The sequence below is a fragment of the Pimephales promelas genome, chromosome 1 (assembly GCF_988280905.1).
Source record: "Pimephales promelas chromosome 1, fPimPro1.hap1.1, whole genome shotgun sequence".
Classification (NCBI taxonomy): domain Eukaryota; kingdom Metazoa; phylum Chordata; class Actinopteri; order Cypriniformes; family Leuciscidae; genus Pimephales; species Pimephales promelas.
This window is the reverse complement of record NC_142769.1, coordinates 13,775,397-13,793,602: the sequence shown is the minus strand read 5'-3', so window position 1 is coordinate 13,793,602 and position 18,206 is coordinate 13,775,397. Positions and strand designations below refer to the sequence as shown.

Sequence of the window (18,206 nt, the reverse complement as noted above, 5' to 3'; positions counted from 1 at the left end):
AGCTCTGCAGATGTCTGTTAGCGAGGCGCCGTGCGCAAGAGCCCAAGAGGAGGCCACACTCCGAGTGGAATGGGCCGTCACACCAAGGGGGCACGGACGACCTTGCTGCTGGTAAGACAAAGCAATGGCGTCCACTATCCAGTGGGACAGCCGTTGCTTTGAGAGAGCCCTTCCCTTCTGGCTCCCCCCATGACAGACAAAGAGCTGGTCTGAGGTCCTGAAACACTGCGTTCTGTCGACATAGGTGCGGAGAGCACGTACCGGACAGAGCAGTGCCAAGGCTGGGTCTGCCTCCTCCAGGGGCAGCGCTTGCAGGTTCACCACCTGGTCCCGGAAGGGAGTGGTGGGAACCTTGGGCACATATCCAGGCCGGGGTCTCAGGATCACGTGAGAGTAAGCCGGCCTGAACTCCAGGCACGCTTCATCAACGGAGAATGCGTGCAGGTCCCCCACCCTCTTGATGGAGGCCAATGCAACCAGGAGTGCTGTCTTCATGGACAAAAACTTTAACTCTACCGATTGCAAAGGCTCAAAGGGATGCCTCTGCAGAGCACTTAAAACTACCGAGAGGTCCCAAGAGGGTACGAGGGGAGGACGAGGCGGATGCAGCCTCCTCGCTCCCCTCAGGAACCTGATGACCAGGTCGTGCTTCCCTAAGGACTAACCTTCCACTGCTTCATGAGAAGCGGCAATGGCCGCGACGTAAACCTTAAGGGTGGAGGGCGACAGCCTGCGCTCCAACCCTTCTTGCAGGAAGGAAAGCACGACCTCGATCGAACACCTCCGGGGGTCTTCTCCGCGAGAAGAACACCAATTGACGAAGAGGTTCCACTTCAACGCATAAAGGTGTATCGTGGACGACGCTCTTGCGGAAGTGATGGTTGCCGCCACCGCAGGTGGCAGCGAACTCAAACCTGCCTCGTCCCGTCCAGGAGCCACACGTGCAGCCTCCAAAGATCGGGACGAGGGTGCCACAGAGTGCCCCGTCTCTGAGAGAGTAGGTCCTGTCTCAGAGGAATAGGCCAAGGAGGTGCTGTCGCGAGGAGCATGAGTTCGGAGAACCACGTCTTGGTGGGCCAGTAGGGGGCTACCAGCAAGACCTGCTCCTCGTCCTCCTTGATCTTGCACAACACCCTTGCAAGGAGGCTCACTGGGGGAAACGCATACTTGCGTGGGCCCCGTGGCCAGCTGTGCGCCAGCGCATCTGAGCCGAGCGTACCCCCGGTCAGGGAATAAAACTGGGCGCAGTGGGACGAGTCCCGAGAGGCGAACAGATCTATCTGTGCCTCCCCGAACTGGTCCCAAATCAGCTGGACCGACTGGGGATGGAGTCGCCATTCGCCGGAGATGGGACGGACCCGTGACAGCTCGTCGGCTGCCAGGTTCCGGTCTCCAGGAATGTATACTGCACGAAGGGACCTCAGGTGCTTCTGACTCCATATCAAGAGGTGGCGGGCGAGCTGCGACAACCGGCGCGAGCGTAGACCCCCCGGTGGTTGATGTACGCTACTGCCGTAGTGTTGTCTGAACGGACAAGCACATGCTGGCCCGAGAGCAACGCTCTGAAGCGGTGCAGGGCGAGCCGTACTGCCAGCAGCTCGAGGCAATTGATGTGCATGAGGCGCTGGGCTCCTGTCCAGGAACCGGCGGCTGCATGCCCATTGCACATGGCACCCCAACCCGTGGTAGACGCATCCGTGGAGACAACGAGATGCCTGGAAACTCGCTGAATAGGGACCCCGGTCCGTAAGAAGCTGAGGTTCGACCACGGAAAGAAGGTTCGGCGGCATGCTGGAGTCACTGGAACTCGGAGCGAGCCGCGATGCCATGCCCACCTCGGGACTCGATCGCGAAGCCACAGCTGAAGCGGTCTCATATGAAGCAAACCGAGCGCCGTTGCCGCGGCCGCGGATGCCATATGCCCCAGGAGCCTCTGAAATAGTTTCAGTGGAACCGCACTCTTGCCCTCGAATTGTCGAAGACAAGTCAGCAGTGAGTGCGCGCGCTCGTTCGTGAGCTGCGCGGACATGGCGACCGAGTCTATCTCCATGCCGAGAAAAGAGATCCTCTGCACGGGGCAAAGTTTGCTCTTCTCCCGGTTGACCCGAAGGCCCAGACGGGCTAGGTGCCGGAGCACCAGGTCTCTGTGCTCGCAAACCTGAGCTCGAGAGTGTGCTAGTATCAGCCAGTCGTCGAGATAGTTCAGGATGCGAACCCCGTGCTCGCGAAGGGGAACAAGGGCTGCCTCGACGATCTTCGTGAAGACGCGAGGGGACAGAGCTAACCCGAATGGGAGAACCGTGTACTGATATGCCTGGCCCTCGAAAGCAAACCGAAGAAACGGTCTGTGTCGAGGCAAAATGGAGACATGGAAGTACGCGTCCTTCAGGTCGATCGCTGCAAACCAATCCTGAAATCAAACACATTCGAAAATGCGTTTGGCCGTGAGCATCTTGAACGGTAGTCGATGGAGAGAACGGTTCAAAATGCGCAGGTCCAGGATCGGTCGTAACCCACCGGTCTTTTTGGGGACAATGAAGTAGGGGCTGTAAAACCCGAACCTCACCTCGGCTGGAGGGACCGTCTCGATTGCACCCTTCGCCAGCAGGGTCGCAATCTCCGCTCTCAAGACCGGGGCATTGCCACCGACCATCGTGGAGCGAACTCCCCTGAAACGGGGAGGAGACCGTGCGAACTGAATCGCGTAGCCGAATCTGATCGTTCTGATGACCCAGCGGGATAGCCCGGGAAGCTCTAGCCAGGCTTCCAGGAAGTGAACCAACGGGGTCATCCGAACCACAGACGTCCCCCCGGAGGGGCAGCGAGGCGGGTCGACCGGCATGCGCGCAGGAGTTACCCCGCCCGGATGCACCGTCGAAGCCCGCTCCCCGACAGAAGGGACCAGGGAAGGCAGAGCGTTCCACGGGGGTCTGTTCTGCCGGGGGTCTGGCGATAGAGGGGGAAGGGATTGGCGTAGCCCGGGGACGACACACGCACCCTTCCGCGCCCTCAGAGACAGAGAGGAATGTGTGGGCTGACGCACTGGGACTGGGCCACTTTCGTCGCCCGGAGAGCAAGGTCAGTGGCGGACCGCAAATCTTTGAATGCCGTTGGATCAGTCCCGCCCTCGTGCATATCTCTGAGCAGCTTCGCTTGGAAGACCTGCAAAGTGCTCATCGCATGCAAAGCGGTGGCCGCCTGTCCCGCCGCTCTATAGGAACGCGCCGCCATAGCAGACGAGAACCTACAGGCTTTGGATGGGTGCTTAGGAGGACCCCGGGAGGAGGCTCTGTGGACACAGCTGCATCGCAACAGAGCGCTCCAGCGGGGGCATCCCAGTGTACCCACGGGCGGCCCCACCATCGAGGGGGGGAAAGGCGGGGGAGAGATCGCGCTCTTGAGTGGACAGGGGAGCCCCCCAAGAGCGCGATAACTCCACATGCAGCTCGGGGAAGAAAGGCAATGGAGTTGGCCGTGGCCTTGCGGCGGCAGCTTTGTCCAAAAACCAATCATCCATCCGTGAGAGATCGGGGCAGGGCGGAGGGTTCCACTCTAACCCGATAGTCCCAGCGGCTCGAGACAGCATGGCCGTCAGCTTGGGATCCGACGCGGGCAACGCTGGCACTCCCGAAGGAGGCAACGCAGCCGCATCCTCATCTCCCGAGGACTCTAGCCCGCCTAGTGATGCTGTGATAGACATCGCATCATCATCTGGAGCGCTGCCCGAAGCAGCCGGCGCCGCCGAAGAAGCAGCCGACTGAATCGAGCTAACGCTCGCTGGCTCTTGCACTGAGGCGGGAGGTGTGGCCCGAGGAATCGTCGGGGCTTTATCCCACACCGTCACCTTTAAACCACCGGGTCCCCGGGTCGACGGGCCCCCTTTCGTGAAGGAAGCCGATCGAGTAGGGGGGACCGGGGCTCTCACTCTAGTGAGATCATTGAGCCTCGACCTCAGTGTAGAGATGGTCATGTTCCCACAGAAAGAACATGAGTCATCCACGAACGCTGCTGCTGCATGCTGAATGCCCAGGCATGCAAAGCAGCGCTCGTGACCATCAGATGACGATAGAAATCTACCACACCCAGAAGAACACGGGCGAACCATCTTTAAAAAGACGTGCCACGTGCAGCTCTTTCAATGAGAGGAGGAAATTCACTCTTTCAGCGCTGAGGCTACCAGGGAGAAGTGCAAAGTCTGGCAGACCACTGCTCAGATCGCAGGCGATGCAGAATCTCGCTGGGTACCGCCGTCACACCAACACTAAAGAGGACGCTCGTCTCGAAGAGTCTTGAAACAGTGAGAATGGCTTTCAGGAGTGAAGAGGTTCTCTTGGCTCCGAAGCGAAAACATACTGCGGTTGCGTTCACTTCCTCCTTTTATACTCACGGAGTAGGGCGGAGTACGCTATGCACATTTCCGCAGCCCCAATGCATTGCATGCCATTGGCTCGTTTTTAAATACTCGAAGAGGATTGGCTTTCTATGCGAAACCCCCAATCTCCGTCACTTCTGACGTAACTCGAAGTGACTACGAAAGGGAACACTAGTTTACTAGAGTTTAGAGCAGCATGTTTGCAACAATAACACAATCAAACAGAATGTAAGCCCTGTGTGTGTGCATGTGCAGTTAGTTTTGTGTGTGTGCGTCACACGTTAAATGTTTTAGAATGTAACACAACTTTCAAATGCAAATATGCGCCCTCCCCCACTTGAAAGCCCGTGTGTCCACCAAAGCATTTTTCCACACGCCTGGCGTGTTTTCAATTGTTTTCAATGGGAGCGCCGCGTTTTTTTAAACGCCATGAGCGTAATCAAAGCAGCTCCTGAGATTAGACTCGCGTTTTTAGTATGTCATTTTTTTCTTCGAACAATTCAAGAACAATATAGGCTATAGGCTACAAATTGAACATGGTTTATTTTTTGTAAAACTTTAAAACTGGCCTTTACTTTTCTTAACGATTCCTCGGTATTTGTTTGAAGGCATTCAGTTGCTCCAAAAACACTAACGTTAGAAACATAACTGCACTTTATCACAACGGATTAATAAACCGTACCCACGAGTTCCTAATCCGTGCTCTCAGATTTGTAAACCGTGCCCTCAGTTTTTGCAATCTGTACCCACAAATTCATAAACCATGCCCACGCTTTCGCAATCCGTATGGGTTTGTAATCCGGACTCACGGGTTTGTGACTCATCCCCCAGAGTGTGCCGCATGATTCAACTAGGCCTCCTGTTTAGATGCGGGATGCATTGCATTGTTTTTAAAATCCTTTTTTAAAATGGATAATTTATTGCATTAAAAAAAATAAATACATTTAGGATACTTTTATCTTTAAAGTAAATTTTTAGAGGAAAAAGCTCAGTACTATAATAAGCGAAAATAATAATAATAATAATAATAATAATAACACAGTTCAAAAACTGTAAAAGGTTTGGTTATAAGTTATAAATTATTTTATGTTAAATATATTACTGTCGTCGGTGAACTCAGTAGTAATGCAAATAAAAATGCATTTAGGCTACAGGCCTATTTAAGACGCTTTTATCCACAAAAAAGAACAAAGCAATTCGTCAAATGTCAGTCTTAGACAATAATAATAGGCTACGATTCTAACAAACAAACACAGGTTTTAACGTATATCCAACTGTTTGTGTGAAGCGCGCACTGCATGTCACTGCCGCGGCCGCAAACACTTGCATGTTCCTATCAACAGTGGAACAATTTAAAATAATCTAGCATTTCTGGTCATACGGGAAAAAAATACATAACACATAATATATTATTTGCAACTACTTTTATTTGTGTAAACTCACAATAACAAGAAAACGTCGTTATTTTTCAGACACAAGCCTATAAATCACCTATAAATCATCTCTCACATGCTCTTCTCATTTAGCACTGCGGGCAAAATATAGTTTTTAGAAAGCAAAATCTATTTTTTTTTCATATTAATTTGCTTATATTTTAAATGTTTAATAAAGGCAAAAAGTCAGCCTATGCGTCAAAATCTTGTGTTTAGGCCTATTTGTGATAATCTCAGCCCTGTTTTATTATTGTCTAACCAGTAGGCCTATTATGACTGACATTTGACGAATTGCTTTGTTTCTTTTTTTTAATATAAAAGCGTCTTATATCTAAACATGTAGCCTAAATGTAATAATAATAGCATATTATTATTAGCATAATAATAATAGCATATTATTATTAGGCCTATTATTTGCGTTTATAACTTTAAATGAGTTCACTTAAGACAGGAATATGTAAAACAATTTATGAATGTTTTATTTTTATAGACCTATAACTTTGTGTTTGTCTTAGGCTATGTTTATTGATTTATTTTTTTTGTAAGTGAAGTCCTTTTAAAAACAATGCATCCCGCATCTAAACAGGAGGCCTGGTTGAATCATGCGGCACATTCTCGGGGACGAGCCACAAATCCGCGAGTCCGGATTACACACCCGTGAGTAGCCTACGGATTGCGAAAGCGTGGGCACGGTTTATGAATTTGTGGGTACATATTTCAAAAACTGAGGGCACGGTTTACAAATCTGAGAGCAGGGATTAGGAACTCGTGGCTACGGTTTATTAATCCGTGGGCACGAATTGTTAAACCGAGGGAACAGTTTAAGAATCCGTGAGTAGCCTACAGTTTATAAATTAAGGGGACGGATTGCAAAAGCTACCTATTTAAGCTTCATAAACGGTAGGATAGACATAAAAGCTGTCGGCCAAGAGCATGTAACGAGGTTCGATCTTGCGTCGTTTGGAGGTATATGAGGTTGCGGATGATGCGTTAACCACACAGCTATCGCTGGACTGCTAATGCGCTGTCGTCTTATACGATTGTAAAGCCTCATTGTTGTAGCCTAATATGTTTTGACTGCAATGTTTTAAGGTTTCATTATTTTTTCAATTTAATTTCAGTATTGTGATTAATTAATTAATTTAACTACGTTTCACTTGAATTAATCTGCTACCATCTTTCAATCGCTCTGAAAGAGCCGCGGCGCAGTTGAAGATTACACAAAAAACGGACACTTTTCAAAGTCTGTGATTGTTGCGCCTCTTAGCGGCCAAAGGCAGCAAATACACCTCAACTTTTCTCAAAAATCACATTCTGGTTGTCTACCTACTGTAGGGTGTGCTCACTTTTGCTGCCACTATTAACTGTACTAATGGCTGTCTGTTGAGTTAATTTCAGAGGACAGTAAATGTATACTGCTATACAAACCACAGTTCATGATGTAGTCAGCAAATAGAGGTCAGATAGATGGACCTGCACCTAGACACGACCACAACGCAAGTGTCAGCAGAGATTGTGTCAACTAGACTCTCATAGAAGGCCTCATCGATACGACAGCCATCAGCACTGATCCTCAACAAACCCGCCTCTATCCCGGTGTGATGCCTCTGATCTTAAACCAGATGGAACTGGATAATACTCTTTGTTCCAAACCAATCTGACTTCTGACCTATAATGCTGCCTGAATCATAATCATAATGTATACTCTTATTGTAACTGGACAGTCGTGGTCTTCATTAATTGATGTTCTATGGAAACAACATGAAAAAAAGAAGCACAGTTTAATGAAATTATGAGGGAGAGTAAATAAAGTCAGAGTTAAACTTTTTAGGTGAATATCCATTTAGAAGAATTTTAGCATGAGACACAATCTAAATAAAACAGCACAATTGTTTAAATAACTGTTACAGATGAGTAACAAAATGAAAAATGACAGAATGAACACTCAACAGCAGATGCACTGCAAACAGATGTGCACACATTAAAATCATCTTGCAGCAACTTCAGATGAAAACAGGTCAAGCTTACGCACCTGACTGTGTCCTGCGGGATTCACAATACATCTTTAATTAAGAAAACAATCTTCCTCTACTCTAGAGTTCACTAAACTGAGACCTACTTATGGATTTATCATCTTTACTGGTGTTGTTTTTATTGAGAAGTTTTTTGTCTGAGAATAACATTTAATCTGTGTTTAAGAAACTGATTTGAAATTGACAGTTCAGCCAGAAATTATCATTCTGTTTCAGACATCAATTACTTGCCCTCATGTTGTTACAAACCTGTATGATTTCTTTCTTCTGTGGAACACAAATAATGTTTAGCAGATGTTCATTCAGATGTTCTTTTCCCTTTAATAATAATTGTTTCTGCACTCTTTGAGTTCCACAGTGATTACCTCGTGAAACACATGTAAATTCAGTCCAATGGAAGTCCGAGACATCATAGGCAGTGACGACATAGACCAGGAAGCTATAAAGCACCCCTGAAATCAGACTGGTTTCAATCCGTCTCGTTCCCTCTCAGGGAACCAGGGTTATACGTAACCTTAAGGCCCGTACACACCGGGACAAATATCAGCGCGCGTTATTCGTCAGCGTTTTTCAACGCGTTTTTTGTGTTCACACCCAAGCGTTTTTCGCTGACGATGAGCCGAGTAAACATGCAAATTCATTCCCTGACATTAGATGGCGCTTAATGTAAAACAGAAATAATAATAGAATACTATACTAGGGTGATCATATTCATGTCTCAATGTTTTATTATGACAGATTAAAAAAAACAAATGAAATAATGATAGAAATAATTTCTTCTGTATTAGAAAAATAAATATATAAATAATAAATAACTAAAAGAAATGCCTCCAAAAGTAACAAAAAATAGCTTTCACAAACTTACAAATACGAACTAACTAAATCTATTTATATCTTTAGTTTTCATCCTCTTTATCTTGTTTTTCTTCCTCGTCCACCTTGTTTGCCCATCTATATTTTGCTGTAGAACTGATCTTTCCCAGCAGTTTTTTTAATAAAAAAACAGGACATTTTCATCACTTAAAAACAGTCAGGACAGGACGTGGAAACAGGACATGTGTAACGAAAAGTTGAGATAAAAGAGATAAAAACATAGCAGTTGTCGGATGAACAGATGCATGAGAGACGAGAGTTGTCGTTTTTACCCGCGTTTAATAAAACCACTCAAACGTTACACTCGTCCTAATACATGGGGATCGAGCGAGAAAAAAAACACAAACAAACATCTGGTCACAATAGAAAAATAAAATAAAAGAAAGAATGCAAAGAGTCGGCAGAGCGGTTCTCCTCTCCTCACTTGTCAAAATCTAACTGACACTAAGCACACTATGCGCAGTTCTCATCTCAACTCAGATTTCTATAAAGCACAAAGTGACTGTTTCACACATGTCCCGGGAAAACAGGATTATTGGTCACCCTATACTATACTATTATTACAGAAATACTAATATAAATATTATCATATAGCTCAATGCTCCGAGACCAGCAGCTCAACATTCATCTTGCCCAACATTCATTTCGCGCGCGAAATTCATCCCGGTGTGAACAGGCCTTTAGACGTTCCCTTTCAAGGGAACTTCGAGCTGCGTTTGAGACGTGGTGGTAACCCCATACCCACTAAGCCATAGTGACAAATGCCCGTTCTGTGTGAAGTCCTTGCGCACACTAAGAAGCAAGCAACCTCATCCCTGGAGTGGAGAGGTCAAGGTCATAAAATCTGACAAATGTATGCGGACCATCCTGCTGCATTACAAATATCAATAAGGTAAACACCCGAAATAAAGGCCGTAGAGGCCGCCATACTCCTAGTAGAATGGGCCCGAACAGCCAAAGGTGAAGGCTGTCCGGGCCGCTTCATAAGCCAATGATATAGCCTCGACCATTTGCTCATAACCTATTTAGATGCAGGGCACCCTCTCTTGAGTGACCCGAAGCAGACAAACAATTGTTCAGACTTACTGTAAACGTAGGCATCTAATTGCCGAACTGGACATAACAAGTTCAAACGTTCCTGATCTGGGGTATTAAAAGGTGGAGGATGAATGCCTGCAGTTTTATAGGTCCCCCCAACATTAACTGGGACATTAGGAATATAACCCGGTCTAGGGTATAGAAATGCTTTCACCATACCAGGTGTAAATTCCAGAAATGAGGGAGCAACCGACAGGGCTTGTAGATTTCCAATTCGTTTGATAGAAGAAATAGCAAAAAGAAAAATAGTCTGAAGGGTGAAAATATCGTATTGTGCCCCCTGCCTGGGGCAGCAGGTCCCTCCTGAGCGGAATCTCCATGGGAGAGCCATCCAGAAGAGACATTAAGTCTGAGAACTAAATTTAAGTCGGCCAGTAAGGGGCTACTAGTAGCAGATGAGCCCCCTCCCGGCAAACCTTCTCCAGAACCCCCAGGAGCATAGATATCAGGGGAAATGCGTACAGGTGCATCATCGGCCACACCTGCACTATCGCATCCAGTCCAAGAAGAGCTGGCTACGTGAGGGAGAACCATTTTGACCTTGTTTACACTGCAGGTCTTGATGCCCAATTCTGATTTGTTGCCTATATCCAATTTTTTTAACTGTCTGTTTACACGTTCTTTAAATTGTGACCCATATCCGATTCATGTGTTTATACTTGCCATATAGGCTACTATCTGAAACATATTGCGCATGCTTAAAGGGTTAAATTATCTTGCACAGATGGACAAACACGAAATATGCTTCATGCTATGCAATATGCGAAGTTGCAAAACACCACTTTTGAATAAGAAACAATGTCTATAAAACTCGTTAAAACTCCACGAATCACACACGTATCAGTGAGAACACTTGTTAAAACAGCACACACCCGAACTTGACTGCACATCACACGTTTGACATTATTGATACTGCTTTCATTCGTAATGCAACGTTCCCTCTCAGGGAACCAGATTTATATACGTAACCTGAGACGTTTTTTGTTTCATTTTGAAATAGATAAATAATAATAAAACAAATACGTATTGTTCCGAAGACAAGCTCTTAGACGGCGGGTTTTTCTTTGACAGTTTGCATTTTTAAAACTGTCCTTTTGCACTCGCAATCTTCCAACATTACACTTTCTGACTCAGTATTTCTTGGCACACCTGTTTTAATGTGTATTATTGCGGGTGTATTATTGACATGTAAAAGTCTAGACACTGAATTTAAGACAAATTTAAGACAAGTTTCCTAGGGGAACGTATTGGGTGCAACACTCCACTACGGTTCCAGGTGTGATGGGCCCTGTCCCAATACTCCCTTGAGCCCTAAGGCCTTCCTCGAAGTGGACACTTGTTGAAAGTGCACTTAGCGGAGAAAGTGTGCAAGGGCCAGAAGCTGTGAAGAGCAGAATTGGGACAGTTTTGCACACGTCAAAAAGCTACGTCAATTCTGTTGTGATCAGCAAACACTGTTCATTTGGCTAATATGTGTTATGCTTATAATAGCTGTAACATGACACAATCCTTTAAATGAAAAAATTAATATCTTTTTTTTTTTTTTTTACTCTTAGCCAGCAACCTTTCTGTTAATGTTATTAATATTAAAACATTTTTTTTTTTGGCTAAGATAATATGTGATTGAGGTTTACCTGAGTTTATACCGCCTTACCATATTCACAGAGATTCGAAATGCAATGTTAATTGTTATTATGGAAATTGATGAAATTCCCATACATGAAAAAAAAAAAAACATGACGTGTTGGTGATATATTTTGTATAGGCTATATATTAAAATAGTCTAACATATAGGCTGTATAAAATAAAATGACACAACCCTGTCTCTTTTCATATTATTGACCAAGAATAGCCATTATTAAAGTATAAGTAGCTTAAAAAGTATAAGGAGCTATATAAGTCAAGAAATAAGACAAGTTAAAAGATTCAGTCAAACATACGTTTCAACGTTACAGATAAATATCAACGTTACTGATGCACACTTACGAAAAGGGTGCATTAAGTGCCCTTTTGATCACCCCTGGAGAACACTATTAGAGGATTGGGACACCCTACGGTCTTGCACCCCTAAGCGAGAACGCGCATTGAGGGGCACAAGGGCGCAAGTGCGGATATTGGGACAGGGCCATGGAAACATGCCCGTACTGATTAGCGCTAATGCACTGCAGGTGCGAGAGAGAGAGAGAAGCGGCACCCACACGGGTTTCCTGTTCGAGTCAAGATAAAAGAGAGGGGGAAGACACAGACAGGGGAGGAACAGGAGAAAGGGAGAGACGCCCGGTGAAGAGCAAGGGGGGCGCTCGGCGCACACTGGACGTGCGTGTAAGGAAAGTGGAGTTTTGAAGTGCTCGTGCTGGATACAAGCTTTCTCTGGAAAATCGCTGGGGTGTGGAGATCGCCCATTTGAGTTTGCTGGATCAGAGTGATCCTCTGTGGGAAGACTGTTGGACTGAGCTATTGACTTGATCTGTGGTGTGGAAGGAGAGAGAAAAAAAGATAAGTGAAGTGATTTTCTTCTTATGAACATTTTTAACCGCTTGAAGAGGATACAGTGAAGGTGGATCTGACTGTTGGAGGAGCTATGTGTTTCAGAGTATGTGTTTCAAAGCTAGTGCAACAAACTGAGTGAGGCCTCTGATCAGCCCTATCGTGTGAGTGAATTGCAGTGCTTTTGCCTTATTGATACACAAGGATTTATGGCTGTGGAATTGAAGTGAACACAAGTGTGATGTGTCTTTGCTGAGAAGTGGCCCCAATCCATGCCTGCATGTTTGTGGAACGTTATTAAAAAAATTGCTCTCCATCAGAAGCCTAGAGTGATACCGAATAGAGTACGGTGAGGGTTCCCACTTGCTATACTTGCTGCTCGAGTTCTGGAAGTCTGAAACGGTTAAACTACTGTTCCATTACTGGCACCGACGAGAGTACGTGGTACCGTGGAGAAGAAGTATGCAGCATCTCCGGGGAAGTAACCCTTTAACCCATTGTCCTCCTGCTACGAACCGAAGAGAGTACTGTGTACGGTGAGGGTTTCCACCTGTTACACTCACTACTCAAGTCATGGAAGTTTGCAGCACCGCTGGGGAGAAGTAAGCTTTTATTCCACTATCTCATTACTGTGCACTGATGAGAGTACTTTGTACTGTGAAGAATCCTTATTGCTATACTTACTACCTGAGTCTGGAAAGTTACAGCACCACTGGTGAACGGAGTCTCGAAATCGCCGTCCGAGAGGCACGGTGGCGGTTGATCCACGTTCGACCGTGGCTGAAGGATATCTGGGGTAGAGTGGAGTCTATTCAACTGGCGCGCTTTGCTATAATGTTCAATAAAGATTGTTACTCCTTTGAAACTTCTCTCTGTCTTCGTGGTCCTCTGTTGTGTGCCTGTGGTGTCGACTCCTCACGGTGGTGACTCAGTTAGAGGGGGGGTGGTTGGTCATCCGAACATTCCTCCCCTCGACCTGTGACATAAACTACAAAATAAACAAGTTAGAAATGTGTGATATACCTGAAGTTGCCATCTAGGCACAGTAAACATAAGCTTATCAAGAAAACTTCTATCATTAACATCCCAATTACTTCTTATTATGTTGTTCCAATTCAAAGGTAATGTTTGAGGAAAATCTGAATAACACATAGAATTCAGCCAAAATATAATATGTAAAAAAAGTAAAACACTTTTCAAAAAACACATTTAATGGTGAATTGTCAGTTCGCATACACAAACAGTAACTGCACTGCATGTACACTGTAAAAAATATTACATGGTATCTACTTAAAGAAAATTATGGTAACAATATTACACGTATTATATTTGAGTAGATTTTAAGGTGTGTTTTTTTTGTGTGTGTGTGATCTACCCGAATAAATTAAGTAAAATGTCCTTGTAACAAAGTTCAGGGAAGAAGGAGGCAGGAACCGGATGATAATGAAAAATAAAACTTTATTTAAACAAAATAAACAAACAAATTACCTGCCAGCAGACATCCAGCAGACATGGGTATGGATCGACGAGCCGAGGAAAACGGAGACGGAAGCATGAGGAGCGACGGACACGAGAGAGAGGAGAGAGGAAAAAATAAATAAAAATTTGGTCCGGCTCCCACAACGCGCTGCCATTAATTGTCCCTCACCTGCTGGGCGATCTCCTCCGCGGTGCCCGGTGGCGACGCTGGATGGGCCTCGGTGGATGCCTCGACGCTCCCCCGCCCCCGGTGGACGGCGACGGCTCCTCGGGTGCCTTGGGCAGACGGCAGGAGTCCCCCGCTCCCTGCTCCTCCCCTTAATTGGCGGATGGCAGCAGGCTCCGGCCCACGGCAAGCGGCGGTGACTCCTCCTCTCCCTCCCGGAAGGCAGCCGCCCCTCCATTCCCAGGCGGTCGGCGGCGAGCTCGGGTGTCCCACCGGCAACGCACCCCAGCACCCCGCCTCGAGCGTCCATGGCCGTGAGTCCCCCGCTCCCTGCTCCTCCCCTTACGGCGGACGGCAGCAGGCTCCGGCCCACGGCGAGCGGCGGCGACTCGCGCACCATGCTCGATGGCACCGCGGATTCCCCACAGCGGCGAGGACCCTCGGACAGCGCGTTCCTCCCTCTTCCCGGGTTTCGGCACCAATGTAACAAGGTTCAGGGAAGAAGGAGGCAGGAACCGGATAATAATGAAAAATAAAACTTTATTTAAACAAAATAAACAAACAAATTACCTGCCAGCAGCCCCTCGCGGACGACTGCTGGCTTACCAAATAAAATATAAAATACAAACAAAAGCAGGCCTGTTCCTCTTTCGATCATCCACTTCGTCGCTCCCCCTTTATGGCTCCACTCCTTCGTGAGAGATGCGATACCGGTGTGCTTCACAGGTGCTGCTCATTAGCAATCGCACCACCGGCCTCGCGACTTTCTCTCACTTCCCTCGGCCGTCCTGCTCACCACAGTCCTAAATTATTTAGTCTATGGCACATGATGAATTTAATATTATTAGTGTAATGTGCTTTTTTATTTAAGTCGCCTCACAAATAAATCAAGCAGAATTTACTCATTTGTATTAATGAAATTTACTTAATTATAACATTTACTGCCTTTTTTCAGACAGTAAATGTTATAATAATGAATACATAATGCACCTTTTGTTATCAAACATGCTTTTATTCTGTATTTTTTGCACAAATAAAACAAATCTATATAAAATGTAAGACAGCAGTTTTAAGATATGAAAAGTAAAAGCAAAAAAAATGCTAAAATTTTTCATGTCATTGAGAAAGATCATTTTGTTACACAAAAACATGTGCATACAAACGTCTGTTGGAAAAAGTCACATTCTTGACTAACTTATGAATAACTTGTAGCAAAACATATAAAATAATTTGTACTTGCTGAAAGCCTGTATGTCGATGTTTTTATCCGGATTATGATCGGGAAGTTTGTAAATTAGCATCATCCAAAAATAATGAAAAAAATATTGATATGTTAGCTATGAAGGTAACTTAACTTACTTGCAGCATGTGATCAGTAACGTAGTGTCAGACGTTTTGAGCCATTCCTTCGCACATTGCTTGATTTGTTCCCATCGAACTTCAGCTTGATCGCCTCTATCAGATGAAGATGAGCTGCTTACGTCCTCCTCCATGTTTACATTTGCGTAGAGATATTAGCTTGATTTGGCTGTGACCTACTTTCATTTTCGACGCTGATTGGTTGAAAATCGAGCAACCGTTTTTTATGTCTCAATACGCAGTCAATATAGTGCGCAAATAAATTACACTTTCTTATTAACTGCAGGATAATGCATGGAGAACTTTTTGTTTGGATACCTTTTATTAACGTTTATCATATTGAGCAAAAGAAAATGTAGTGCCCTGTTTGTCGGAACGAACCTAAACGATACAGCTCACGTACAGCGGCCTAAGACTGCAGTCTGTTAATGTCCGTAATGCCTGTCGGAAGTCATCGCAGAATTCCTTGAGAACGGTGAGTCACCCTCCTTCCACCTGCCTGCTTCCCTTGGCAGCTAATAAAGAGTAACTCTTTATCTCATACAGGTTTTTAATATCAGAGAAACAAAATTAAGTTGACCCCGTCACAAAGCCTCAGGACTGACGGTAAAGTGTAAGCCAGCCCTTTCCTCTAATCTCGCTGTCACTCCGCCTGCGCTCCCCTCAGACGGCGATAAGACCTCCCTCACGCTAGCGCTAAGTCTAATGAAGATCTTATCTCTTCTCAATAGTAGATATTAACATGTCCTCATCAAATCCACAACCCTCACCCTCCCTCAAATCAGCTCCAAACAATGTCTCTTGAACGGACCAAATTGGATCCCAAAAAATTAGCTTTCCTCAATTTTCTGGGATTGTAATTCCTCAAACACGCATCAAGATTAATCAAACGCCGACGTTCGGATCAGTGTGAGCAAACTAATATGACCTCATTGTTTGAGGGTAGAGCTCTAAGATATTGTGAGATATTATTTTTGGAAAAATGTGGAAAAGTAAACTAGAGAGAACTATAGCCGAAAGCATACTTTGGTTTTGATGCAAATGTTTACCATATGTGTACAGCTGAATGCAGTCTTTCTTTAAAATTAAATACTTCATTTTATAGTGTGTGAACACATGCGTACTAGAACGTTTCATAGTGCCTGCACTATTTCTCTCCATGTATTATGAGTGATTACATTTTTTTAAATAAAGGCTTTAAAGGGGTATTTTCACAGCGATGCCAACAAATAACCATTTTTTGTTCCCCAAAGAACCTTTCAGTGATCAATTCTTAAAAGAACCATTTTTTTTCTGAGTGTAAAGCTCAAAGTATATGTGTACGCTAGTCTATGTTTACAGTCAAAAGCATAGTCTTTCAAAGTCTACTTCACTTGATAGTCAACACATGTTTCATCTTTCATGCTATTTTTCTCTAGAAGTTATGACAAATAAAAATGTCTTTGTATTCTTTTAAACTACAGTTGTACTAAAGTCACTTGTTAATGAGAGTGTCTGTTGTTGTTGGAGTCTATTGTTGTTTTTCCATCACTTTTGTTTCGTTTTCTACTTTTAAAAAAAGGTGTTGCCACCTAGTATGCATGTACTATTCTGGTGGCGAAATTTGCCTCACAAGCTCTGTACGCTGACCCTTCGCGTATGTGTAAAAAATATACTTTGGGCTTTAAGAATATTTTGATAGTCTCTAAATAACATTTATTCCATTAGAAGAACCTTTTGTGCCCTTGATGTTAAATGTTCTTCATGGAATCATCAATGCCAAAATTGAACCTTCAATTTTAAGAGTGTAAAAAAAGTATTTGCACACTTTTGAACTAGAGTTAACTGAACATTCTCACTCGTGCACTTGTCAACGCGGGCTTGTGTTTTTGTTGTGTCCAGTAGTTTGTTGTTCAGTCTCATCGATTTCTTTTTTATAGCACAATCCTGTGGCGCCTCCGTGTGGACAAACTAACTACCGAGAAAAAATTAAACGCACATGTGCGAGCTGAGTATATACAGAATACTCGTGGTTACAAAAACGGATGGTACATGCATACATTGCTCATGATACATATACTTTAGATTTTGACTATTACCATAGGGCCTAATGATTCTGCTTCAGAACTGCGCACTTAGAGAGAATTGGCATGAAGTGACCTTTTAACAATCTTAAATCTTAGGTTACAGGCCTCACCAGGCCTTCCTGGTTATGAGCTCCCACATACTGTGGTCGCCAGGTTACAGGCCTCACCAGGCCTTCCTGGTTATGAGCTCCCACATACTGTGGTCGCCAGGTTACAGGCCTCACTAGGCGTTCCTGGTTATGAGCTCCCACACATTGTGGTCGCTACGTTACAGGCCTCAAAGGGGCCTTCCTGGTTATAGTTCCCACATACTGTGGTTGCCGGTTTACAGGCCTCACCAGGCCTTCCTAGTTATGAGCTCCCACTTATTGTGGTCGCCAGGTTACAGGCCTCACCAGGCCTTCCTGGTTATGAGCTCCCACATGCTGTGGTCGCTGGGTTACAGGCTTCACCAGGCCTTCCTGGTTATGAGCTCCCACATACTGTGGTCACCAGGATACGAGCTCTCACATACTGTGGTCGCCAGGTTAAAGGCCTCACCAGGCCTTCCTGGTTATGAGCTCCCACACATTGTGGTCGCCAGGTTACAGGCCTCACCAGGCCTTCCTGGTTATGAGCTCCCACATACTGTGGTCGCCAGGTTACAGGCCTCACCAGGCCTTCCTGGTTATGAGCTCCCACACATTGTGGTCGCTAGGTTACAGGCCTCAAAGGGGCCATCCTGGTTATGAGTTCCCACATACTGTGGTAGTCAGGTTATAGGCCTCACCAGGCCTTCCTGGTGATGAGCTCCCACACATTGTGGTTGCTAGGTTACAGGCCTCAAAGGGGCCTTCCTGG

At 45.4% G+C, this 18,206-nt stretch overlaps 1 protein-coding gene and 1 long non-coding RNA gene across 2 annotated transcripts in view; both read left to right on the top strand.

Moving 5' to 3' along the window:
* Positions 1-18,206, top strand: part of ptprda (protein tyrosine phosphatase receptor type Da) — a 945,911-nt gene that overhangs the window by 333,565 nt on the left and 594,140 nt on the right. The window lies entirely within an intron of this gene.
* On the top strand, positions 4,497-13,165 carry LOC148998370 (uncharacterized). Its single transcript, XR_016150400.1, has 2 exons — positions 4,497-12,898; positions 12,998-13,165. It is a non-coding gene; the product is annotated as an uncharacterized LOC148998370 (long non-coding RNA).